This window comes from Coregonus clupeaformis, chromosome 3 (genome assembly GCF_020615455.1).
Source record: "Coregonus clupeaformis isolate EN_2021a chromosome 3, ASM2061545v1, whole genome shotgun sequence".
Taxonomy (NCBI): Eukaryota; Metazoa; Chordata; class Actinopteri; order Salmoniformes; family Salmonidae; genus Coregonus; species Coregonus clupeaformis.
In genome coordinates, this window is record NC_059194.1 from 12,844,792 (window position 1) to 12,857,336 (window position 12,545).

A 12,545-nucleotide genomic window follows, 5' to 3' on the forward strand; every position below is an offset into this window, starting at 1 on the left:
TATATACCCTTTGTTGGCAATGACACAGGTCAAACGTTTTCTGTAAGTCTTCACAAGGTTTTCACACACTGTTGCTGGTATTTTGGCCCATTCCTCCATGCAGATCTCCTCTAGAGCAGTGATGTTTTGGGGCTGTCGCTGGGCAACACAGACTTTCAACTCCCTCCAAAGATTTTCTATGGGGTTGAGATCTGGAGACTGGCTAGGCCACTCCAGGACCTTGAAATGCTTCTTACGAAGCCACTCCTTCGTTGCCCGGGCGGTGTGTTTGGGATCATTGTCATGCTGAAAGACCCAGCCACGTTTCATCTTCAATGCCCTTGCTGATGGAAGGAGGGTTTCACTCAAAATCTCACGATACATGGCCCCATTCATTCTTTCCTTTACACGGATCAGTCGTCCTGGTCCCTTTGCAGAAAAACAGCCCCAAAGCATGATGTTTCCACCCCCATGCTTCACAGTAGGTATGGTGTTCTTTGGATGCAACTCAGCATTCTTTGTCCTCCAAACATGACGAGTTGAGTTTTTACCAAAAAGTTATATTTTGGTTTCATCTGACCATATGACATTCTCCCAATCCTCTTCTGGATCATCCAAATGCACTTCAGACGGGCCTGGACATGTACTGGCTTAAGCAGGGGGACACGTCTTGCACTGCAGGATTTGAGTCCCTGGCGGCGTAGTGTGTTACTGATGGTTGGCTTTGTTACTTTGGTCCCAGCTCTCTGCAGGTCATTCACTAGGTCCCCCCGTGTGGTTCTGGGATTTTTGCTCACCGTTCTTGTGATCATTTTGACCCCACGGGGTGAGATCTTGCGTGGAGCCCCAGATCGAGGGAGATTATCAGTGGTCTTGTATGTCTTCCATTTCCTAATAATTGCTCCCACAGTTGATTTCTTCAAACCAAGCTGCTTACCTATTGCAGATTCAGTCTTCCCAGCCTGGTGCAGGTCTACAATTTTGTTTTTGGTGTCCTTTGACAGCTCTTTGGTCTTGGCCATTGTGAAGTTTGGAGTGTGACTGTTTGAGGTTGTGGACAGGTGTCTTTTATACTGATAACAAGTTCAAACAGGTGCCATTAATACAGGTAACGAGTGGAGGACAGAGGAGCCTCTTAAAGAAGAAGTTACAGGTCTGTGAGGGCCAGAAATCTTGCTTGTTTGTAGGTGACCAAATACTTATTTTCCACCATAATCTGCAAATAAATTCATTAAAAATCCTACAATGGGATTTTCTGGATTTTTTTTCCTCAATTTGTCTGTCATAGTTGACGTGTACCTATGATGAAAATTACAGGCCTCTCTCATCTTTTTAAGTGAGAGAACTTGCACAATTGGTGGCTGACTAAATACTTTTTTTCCCCACTGTATATGGACTTTATGTGCCAAAATAAAATGATTTTTATTGGCCTTGTCAAGAGTAGAAAAATCCCATAGCTAATGGATTCTCTTATCTGTTGTAGTTAGCTCTATGAGGGCTGTCAGTCATTGCGTTTACTCAAATGCATCATGTCGGTCGGCGTTGAATTAAGCCAAAGCTTTTTAGTCAAACCAATTTAGAGGAAAGTAGTATTCAAATCGAGTTATTTATTATCTGGGATGCCCCTGTGTGTAATGAATGTATTACAAAGGCCAAACAACGCTCTGTGATACCGGCAAATAAATGGTTAGCCTCAATAACTCGAAGCCCATACCATGAACATTTGCTATGCATGTTGAATGGGTGTCAGCGTAAAAACAATTGGAAAGTTAAATGAGGTCTCTGTCGTAAATATGAATTTCCTTAATGACCCCAACTGCCGACCAGTCACAATATCCACTTGCTGTATCACTATGGCTGGTTCAGAATTATATATACCCTCAGTGGCTGTAGGGTAAGTGATGGGTGATGCAAGGATGTACCGTTAGCGTAGCCAAAGGATAAATACCCTCCCCAAGACAGATTCACAATAGCCCGCTAGGCTGCTACTGGCTAGCCAAGCTTACCATGGTGCAAAGGGGAAGGGCTGTTCAGCTAGCATCTATAGCTGCAGAGGAAACGGTTACATTCTTTCAGTTTTACATGGGGAAAAACAAACAACAACCAGAATGAATTTATCGATCACCAAACATTCCTGGAAGTTAGAGGCATTGAAGCATCTGTTAACTAGGGTTCCCAGCAAGTAAGGAAAACCAGAGGGAATAACGGGAATATTGCAGTCGCTGGTCATCGAAGGATTGTTTATTTTATACACTAACAACATCCCCACTTGCTATACCAACCCTCAACTCAACCCACCACTTCCCCATCCCTCTCATACTCCTTGGCATTGAAGTCTAAATCAGTAATAACTTATTCATAAAGAGCTATTTGCTTGAGAATAATACATTTCTTAGCGGACGCCTCCTTTTAGAGGCTGCGCAACAGCAAATCCTTGGGGGAGAGCCGTGTCGAACGCTTGTACACTTTGATCACGAGAATGAAAGTTAGTTATACATATGGGAAGGAGGGAGGGGGGGGAGAGAGAGAGAGAGAGAGAGAGAGAGAGAGAGAGAGAGAGAGAGAGAGAGAGAGAGAGAGAGAGAGAGAGAGAGAGAGAGAGAGAGAGAGAGAGAGAGAGAGAGAGAGAGAGAGAGAGAGAGAGAGAGAGAGAGAGAGAGAGAGAGAGAGAGAGAGAGAGAGAGAGAGAGAAAGAGAGAGACTCAGACAAGAAGACCTTGCCATTCACACTAATAGGTTTGGAAGACTTTGAGCGTATCTTCTGGACATCGTGTCATCATCCTGACACATTACATTTTTTGGGGCACCGGAAGGAGAGGGAGAGATGGAGGGAGAAGGAAGAGGAAGAAAATAGTTTAATACATGTTTAAGAGACTTCTTCCCGGGAGGTAGGGTCTTTTCTTTGTTCTCCACCGTTTGAGTTTGTCTTAGTCCACACATATCCCTCTTGAGCATTCTGGGTTTTTAATTTTTATGATGAATATGTTATTTCTAACATTCTATTTTAGACTCACCTCCAATAAATGTCATATCTGTATTTTTGAATAAACTGGAAAGGTGTTACTGTTTGTATAATTTGCTCTGTACTATTTTCCTGGATATTTTCCTTGAGGTTTTGTGTTGATATACTGACGTTAATTGATCATGGTTTTACTACCTTGATAATCTAAATATATCCAAAGCAGTTTCTGTGTTCTTTGAAAATGAACAATACATGATTTTTGAGTGTTCTCAATAAATATTTTTCCAGGAAATGTACTCATACTCACGCACATGTTCTAGTTTATAATTGGATCATTATAAGTAATTTGTCTCAATTTGTTCCTACTGTACATGACATTGAATACATTTCCTGGAACAACCATTTCTGAGAACACAAAAAAAAATATGTATTGTTCATTTACGAAGAAGACATATATACACTACATGCTCGTCGAATTCTAATTCCAAAATCATCGACATTAATAAGGCGTTGGTCCCCCCTTTGTTGCTATAACAGCCTCCACTCTTCTGGGAAGGCTTTCCACTAGATGTTGGAACATTGCAGCGGCAAATTGCTTCCATTCAGCCACAAGAGCATTAGTGAGGTCGGGCACTGATGTTGGGTGATTAGGCCTGGCTCGCAGTCGGCGTTCCAATTCATCCCAAAGGTTTTCAATGGAGTTGAGGTCAGGGCTCTGTGCAGGCCAGTCACCTATCTCGACAAACCATTTCTGTATGGACCTCTTTTTGTGCACGAGGGCATTGTCATGCTGAAACAGGAAAAGGCCTTCCCAAAACTGTTGCCACAAAGTTGGAAGCACAGAATTATCTACAATATCATCTAGAATATTATTGTATGCTGTAGCGTTAAGATTTCCCTTCACTGGAACCATGAAAAACAGCCCCAGACCATTATTCCTCCTCCACCAAACTTGACACTATGCATTCAGGCAAGTAGCGTTCACCTGGCATTCACCAAACGCAGATTCGTCTGTCGGACTGCCAGATGGTAAAGCGTGATTCATCACTCCATAGAACACATTTCCACTGCTGCAGAGTCCAATGGCGGCGAGCTTTACACCACTCCAGCCAACGCTTGTCATTGCGCATGGTGATCTTCTCGGCCATGGAAACCCATTTCATGAAGCTCCTGACAAACAATTATTGTGCTGACGTTGCTTCCAGAGGCAGTTTGGAACTCGGTAGTGAGTGTTGCAACCGAGGACAGACAATGTCTACGTGCTACGCGCTTCAGCACTCAGCGGACCTGTTCTGTGAGCTTGTGTGGCCTACCACTTCGCGTCTGAGCCGTTGTTGCTCCTAGACGTTTCCACTTCACAATAACAGCACTTACAGTTGACCAGGGCTACTCTTGCAGGGCAGACTTGTTGGAAACGTGGCATCCTATGACGGTGCCACGTTGAAAGTCACTGAGCTTTTCAGTAAGGCCATTCTTCTGCCAATGTTTGTCTACGGAGATTGCATGGCTGTGTGCTCGATTTTATGCACCTGTCAGCAACGGGTGTGGCTGAAATAGCCAAATCAACTTATTTGAAGAGGTGTCCCATACCTTGGTATATATAGTGTATTTACATTATCCAGGTGGTAAAACCATATTGCCACGACATAATTCTTAGTCACTGTATTCAGAGAAACCCGAATACTACTAACTCGCTCCTTGAAAACGGTGGGAGTTAGGTAATACATCTAATACACTTATGCAGAAATAATGTTTAGAATATAATAAAATAGGAACAGCCAGCCTCCACGGTTCCAAGCTCTTCAGAGTTTCAATAAGCCCAGACCTCAACAGACTTACCCCACCCCTCTACCTGCTTAAGACCTGCTTGACTCTTTGAAGCACCGAAGGCGGATGTACTGTCTTTTCTTTCCATGTACATTTAAAGGGGATAAGAAGCTTCCAAAGTCTCTTTTATCAGCGTGGAACTTACACGCTTCCGTGATACATTATACATTCCATTCTCAGGCACAGGCTGCGTACCAAATGGCACCCTATTCCCTAAAGTGCCCTGGTCAAAAGCAGGGCACTATGTAATGCATAGGGTGTCATTTGGGAAGCACATACAGTTTATGTACGGTTTAATCTGTCCTATAAGCCCGCCCCTCCGTCGTCGGGCTCCCAGGTCTGTCTGGCAAATTTCTTTGTCAACTCCGGATGAAATAAGTTAATTCACCGCCTTGTCTTAAGATGGGACCAACTTTCTTAGTTCTGAGAGGGCTGCTCTTGCACTTGGTGTAACACACTGATAGTAAAATGCATCAGCCATGGATTTAATGGGTTGAGATAGAAGTATGGATGTATTGAGAAATACCACTGCTGTTGGTATTTTTTAAAACATATTTCTTTAGTACAGCATTTACCTGTGCTCTCTCTCAAGGAATAGAGAGTTTTAGTTTATTTTTACAGGGACAGTGCACAATAATCAACGTTTCATTAAAAGTGCCGGTTTTAACCAGCCGGCTAATTTTCAACCTCAGTCCCTGGGCAGGATATTAAAAACAATTACAATAACAATACAGACAGAGCAGTGAGCACATGCAGAGCAACATAGGACAAGCAACACGTAGCACGCAGCCAGAGCAATAGCACAAAAAGCAACAAAACAAAATACATAAAAGCAACAGTGTTTCATTTTACATTTACATTTTAGTCATTTAGCAGACACTCTTATCCAGAGCGACTTACAGGAGCAATTAGGGTTAAGTGCCTTGCTCAAGGGCACATCGACAGATTTTTCACCTAGTCGGCTCGGGGATTAGAACCAGCAACCTTTCGGTTACTGGCACAACACTCTTAACCACTAAGCTACCTTCCACACCTCACACGCTACAGACAACAGACAACATGGAGAGCTGCAATGAGAGATTTGACATGTGCTTCCTGTGCTCTCTCTCAAGGAATGGAGAGACTTGATGCTGTTGTTACCTCATGAGTCTTGTCCTTGTGTTGAAGTCAATGTTGAGTTGAAGTACAGTAGGACTATGTCTGACTAAAGTAAAATGTTGAGTTGAAGTACAGTAGGACTACGTCTTACTAAAGTCAATGTTGAGTTGAAGTACAGCAGGACTATTTCTTATTAAATTCAATGTTGAGTTGAACTTAAAAAAGTTAGGAGCACAACAAAATGTAGGAGCACCAGAACATATTATTATTTTTACATTTATTGAGATACAGACCATATGGGCCTACAGTTGAAGTCGGAAGTTTACATACACTTAGGTTGGAGTCATTAAAACTCGTTATTCAACCACTCCACAAATGTCTTGTTAACAAACTATAGTTTTGGCAAGTCGGTTAGGACATCTACTTTGTGCATGACACAAGTAATTTTTCCAACAATTGTTTACAGACAGATTATTTCACTTATAATTCACTGTATCACAATTCCAGTGGGTCAGCAGTTTACAAACACAAAGTTCACTGTGCCTTTAAACAGCTTGGAAAATTTCAGAAAATGATGTCATGGCTTTAGAAGCTTCTGATAGGATAATTGACATCCTTTGAGTCAATTGGAGGTGTACCTGTGGATGTATTTTAAGGCCTACCTTCAAACTCAGTGCCTCTTTGCTTGACATCATGGGAAAATCAAAAGAAATCAGCCAAGACCTCATTAAAAAAAAGAATGTAGACCTCCACAAGTCTGGTTAATCCTTGGGAGCAATTTCCAAACACCTGAAGGTACCACGTTCATCTGTACAAACAATAGTACGCAAGTATAAACACCATGGGACCACGCAGCCGTCATACCGCTCAAGAAGGAGACGCTTTCTGTCTCCTAGAGATGAACATACTATGGTGCGAAAAGTGCAAATCAATCCCAGAACAACAGCAAAGGACCTTATCGACATAACCTGAAAGGCCGCTCAGCAAGGAAGAAGCCACTGCTCCAAAACCACCATAAAAAAGCCAGACTACGGTTTGCAACTGCACATGGGGACTAAGATCGTACTTTTTGGGGAAATGTACTCTGGCCTGATGAAACAAAAATAGAACTGTTTGGCCATAATGACCATCATTATGTTTGGAGGAAAAAGGGGAACGCTTGCAAGCCGAAGAACACCATCCCAACCATGAAGCATGGGGGTGGCAGCATTTACATTTTAAATGTATTTGGCTAAGGTGTATGTAAACTTCCGACTTCAACTGTATGTTTCACCTGCCCTCCATCTACAATATCTGTTCTACTCTAACATGGTCCATCAACTTCCGACTTCAACTGTATCTAGCTAGATAAACTAGCTTGCTTTGTTACATTTATTAGCAGTAGGACTACGTTTTGAGAGGTGCAAAATGCATGCACCATAGCCCCGGTGCCCAGTGGTCCCATCGTGGGCTGCCAACTCCTCTCCCTCTCCCTCTGTCTTGTTTGTGCACTGTGCTCTGACCCTCCAATACTGCCATGAATATTAGGCTAGTCCGAGAAGTTTTCTAGGCTGAGACCATTTTCTCTAGGGCACTCTGGAACAATGGTACAGCGAAGTGTAATCATTACAACAATGATTATCTGGGTGATTTTTTAAAAGTCTCACGGTGCTCCCAAAATAAAACTACAGGTCGCACAGCAAAATATTTAGGAGCATATGCGACCAAAATGGCCGCCCTTGTTCCAAGTGTGTGTGTGTGTGTGTCATGACCGATCAGGTAAGATATATTTGTCAAATGACACTATCTTTCGAATTGATTAAGCTACAAAATACTATGACCCTATCACTGAAAGATAAGACTCTCAGGAATACGCATGTGTCTTCCGTTTCCCTCTACAATGCCCACAAGCCACGCAGGATTCATTAGAACAGAGTGGACAAGACCAGGCACTAAATCAGACTGGCAGAAAGAAGATCATGCAAAATTATAGCCTGATGAACTTCTAAACTTCCCAATACCTTCCGGATGCATTTCAGTCACCTGTACCCATACTTCCTTCAGATTGAAATACTGTCAAAAGTACTGTCAGACTGATTTGTAATAGACTGTCATAGCCCCAATTTAAAAAAGTAAACATTGGTTGTTGATTACATCCAAGATGGCGTAGCAGTGCGGTCACGGTTTTATTCATTGTCCTAGTGTAAATATCCAGTTTCTTGTTTTTTTTGTCTATTTTGTATATATTTCTAAATTTTTACTTTTCATTCTTTAACTAAATATACTTTCCTGCAACCCGCCTCACCCAACGTGGAAAGGATTCTATTATTTCTTTATAACTTTCATCAAGAACCTTAAGCTGAAACTAGTGTAGCTGCAACTGAATGGCTACTTGCTATTAGTCACCGTTAGCGTCTTCACCATTGTCCGTGGCCTACACTATCCACCAGCCAGCTCTAGCTCTAGCCTGGACAATTCGTCGGCCAGTCTGCACAGCGTGCTATCGACCCAGAGCTTATCAGACTTTCTGCCGGAATCACTGGACCCTAGCGCCGGATCATCGCAACCAGCTAGCTAGCTGCAACCTGTTGTTGGCTAATTACCATTGCCCTATAGCAAGCACCAGTTAGCCTTGAGCTAGCCTCAGGCCCATCTCCCGGCTATCTACCTCTCTGTCAACCGGACGGGGACCTCCTAGTGTTGACACTGAGCCCCGCCGATCCAACACGACTGGTTTGCCGACGAAATCGTCTGATGTGGTTTCAACAGGCTTCCCGTTGCGACGACCACGAAGATCCATCTGCTAGCCCCGGCCCGCTAGCACACTCAAACTACAACTGTGCTCCCTGCTAGCTGTGCTAAAGCACCAATTTGAACTGCTCTCGGACTCACATATTGCTGTTCACTGGACCTTATGATCACTCAGCTGCACAGCTGATGCCTGCTGGACTGTTCCTTTACACGGTACCCTGTCCTGTTTATTCTGTTTAGCCTCAGCCCAAACTTTATCGCTATTACCAGTTGTTGTCTTAGCTCTCTCTAATAACACCTGTGATTGCTTTATGCCTCTCTCCCTTGTCAATATGCCTTGCCTATTGCTGTTTGGGTTAGTTCTTATTATACAATTTCACTGTAGAACCCCTAGTCCCTCTCAAACTGCCTCAAATAGTTCCTTTGTTCCACCCCCCATACACGCCGAGACCGGCTCAATCGGTGCCTCCAGTGATGCTATCTCTTTCATTGTTACCCAACGCTTAGGTTTACCTCAACTGTACTCATATCCTTCCATATCCTTTTCTGTACATAATGCCCTGAATCTTTTCTACAACGCCCGGAGAACTGCCCCCTTTATTCTATGTACCCAACGCACTAGAAGACCAGTTCTTAAAGCCTTTAGTCGTATCCTTATTCTAGTCCTCCTCTGTTCCTCTGGTGATGTAGAGGCTAACCCAGGCCCTGCAGCCCCCAGTATCACTCCTACTCCCCAGGAGCTATCATTTGTTGACTTCTGTAACCGTAAAAGCCTTGGTTTTCTGCACGTAAATATCAGAAGCCTCCTTCCTAAGTTTGAGTTATTCACTGCGTTAGCACACTCCGCCAACCCTGATGTTCTAGCAGTGTCAGAATCCTGGCTTAGGAAGGCCACCGAAATTTCCATCCCCAACTATAACATTTTCCGTCTAGATAGAACTGCCAAAGGGGGTGGAGTTGCAATCTACTGTAGAGATAGCCTGCAGAGCTCTATCATACTATCCAGGTCTGTGCCCAAACAGTTTGAGCTTCTACTTCTAAAATCCACCTTTCCAGAAATAAATCTCTCACTGTTGCCGCTTGCTACAGACCCCCCTCAGCCCCCAGCTGTGCCCTGGACACCATATGTGAATTGATTGCCCCCATCTATCCTCAGAGTTCGTACTGCTTGGTGACCTAAATTGGGATATGCTTAACACCCCGGCCATCCTACAATCTAAACTAGATGCCCTCAATCTCACACAAATTATCAACAAACCTACCAGGTACAACCCTAAATCCGTAAACATGGGTACCCTCATAGATATCATCCTGACTAACTTACCCTCTAAATACACCTCCGCTGTCTTCAACCAGGATCTCAGCGATCACTGCCTTATTGCCTGCGTCCGTAACGGGTCCGCGGTCAAACGACCACCCCCTCATCACTGTCAAACGCTCCCAAAAACACTTCAGCGAGCAGACCTTCCTAATTGACCTGGCCCAGGTATCCTGGATGGATATAGATCTCATTCCGTCAGTAGAGGATGCCTGGTTGTTCTTTAAAAGTAATTTCCTCTCAATCTTAAATAAACATGCCCCATTCGAAAAATACAGAACTAAGAACAGATATAGCCCCTGGTTCTCCTCAGACTTGACTGCCCTTGACCAGCACAAAAACATCCTGTGGCGTACTGCATTAGCATCAAATAGCCCCCGCGATATGCAACTTTTCAGGGAAGTTAGGAACCAATATACACAAGCAGTTAGGAAAGCAAAGGCTAACTTTTTCAAACAGAAATTTGCATCCTGTAGCACTAACTCCAAAAAGTTTTGGGACACTTTAAAGTCCATGGAAAATAAGAGCACTTCCTCCCAGCTGCCCACTGCACTGAGGCTAGGAAACACTATCACCACCGATAAATCTACAATAACCAAGAATTTCAACAAGCATTTTGCTACGGCTGGCCATGCTTTCCACCTGGCTACCACTACCCCGGCCACCAGCTCTGCACCCTCCGCTGCAACTTGCCCATGCCCCCCCCCGCTTCTCCTTCACACAAATCCAGACAGCTGATGTTCTGAAAGAGCTGCAAAATCTGGACCCCTACAAATCATCTGGGCTAGACAATCTGGACCCTTTCTTTCTAAAACTAGCCGCTGAAATTGTCGCAACCCCTATTACTAGCCTGTTCAACCTCTCTTTCGTAACGTCTGAGATCCCCAGAGATTGGAAAGCTGCCGCGGTCATCCCCCTCTTCAAAGGGGGTGACACTCTAGATCCAAACTGTTACAGACCCATATCCATCCTGCCCTGCCTTTCAAAAGTTTTTGAAAGCCAAGTTAACAAACATATCACCGACCATTTCGAATCCCACCGTACCTTCTCCGCTATGCAATCCGATTTCCGAGCTGGTCATGGGTGCACATCAGCCACGCTCAAGGTCCTAAACGATATTATAACCGCGATCGATAATAGACAGTACTGTGCAGCCGTTTTCATTGACCTGGCCAAGGCTTTCGACTCTGTCAACCACCGCATTCTTATTGGCAGACTAAATAGCCTTGGTTTCTCAAATGACTGCCTCGCCTGGTTCACCAACTACTTCTCTGATAGAGTTCAATGTGTCAAATCGGAGGGCCTGTTGTCTGGACCTATGGCAGTCTCTATGGGGGGTGCCACAGGGTTCAATTCTTGGGCCGACTCTTTTCTCTGTGTATATCAATGACGTCGCTCTTGCTGCTGGTGACTCTCAGATCCACCTCTACGCAGACGACACCATTTTGTATACATCTGGCCCTTCATTGGACACTGTGTTAACAAACCTCCAAACGAGCTTCAATGCCATACAACACTCCTTCAGTAGCCTCCAACTGCTCTTAAACACTAGTAAAACTAAATGCATGCTCTTCAACCGAACGCTGCTTGCACCCGCCCACCCGACTAGAATCACTACTCTCGACGGGTCTGACCTAGAGTATGTGGACAACTACAAATACCTAGGTGTCTGGTTAGACTGTAAACTCTCCTTCCAGACTCACATTAAGAATCTCCAATCCAAAGTTAAATCTAGAATCGGTTTCCTATTTCGCAACAAAGCCTCCTTCACTCATGCTGCCAAACATGCCCTCGTAAAACTGACTATCCTACCGATCCTTGACTTCGGCGATGTCATTTACAAAATAGCCTCCAACAATCTACTCAGCAAATTGGATGTAGTCTATCACAGTGCCATCCGTTTTGTCTCCAAAGCCCCATATACTACCCACCACTGTGACCTGTACGCTCTTGTTGGCTGGTCCTCACTACATATTCGTCGCCAAACCCACTGGCTCCAGGCCATCTATAAATCACTGCTAGGCAAATCCCCGCCTTATCTTAGCTCATTGGTCACCATAGCAACACCCACCCGTAGTATGCGCTCCAGCAGGTATATCTCACTGGTCATCCCCAAAGCCAACACCTCCTTTGGCCGCCATTCCTTCCAGTTCTCTGCTGCCAATGACTGGAACAAATTGCAAAAATCTCTGAAGCTGGAGACACTTATCTCCCTCACTAACTTTAAGCATCAGTTGTCAGAGCACCTTACCGATCACTGCACCTGTACACAGCCCATCTGAAATTAGCCCGCCCAACTACCTCATCCCTATATTGTTATTTATTTTGCTCATTTGTACCCCAGTATCTCTATTTGCACATCATCTCTTGCACATCTATCATTCCAGTGTTAATACTAATTGTAATTATTTTGCACTATAGCCTATTTATTGCCTTACCTCCATAACTTGCTACATTTGCACACACTGTATATATATTTATTTCTGTTGTATTTTTGACTTTGTTTTGTTTTACCCCATATGTAACTCTGTGTTGTTGTTTTTATCGCACTGCTTTGCTTTATCTTGGCCAGGTCGCAGTTGTAAATGAGAACTTGTTCTCAACTGGCTTACCTGGTTAAATAAAGGTGAA

The 12,545-nt window shown here is 43.9% G+C and overlaps 1 protein-coding gene across 3 annotated transcripts in view; it reads right to left on the minus strand.

Annotated features, from left to right (window-relative positions):
* The window catches only part of LOC121540695 (protein diaphanous homolog 2), a 677,119-nt gene that overhangs the window by 145,011 nt on the left and 519,563 nt on the right, over positions 1-12,545 (minus strand). The gene's annotated exons all lie outside the window — the stretch shown is intronic.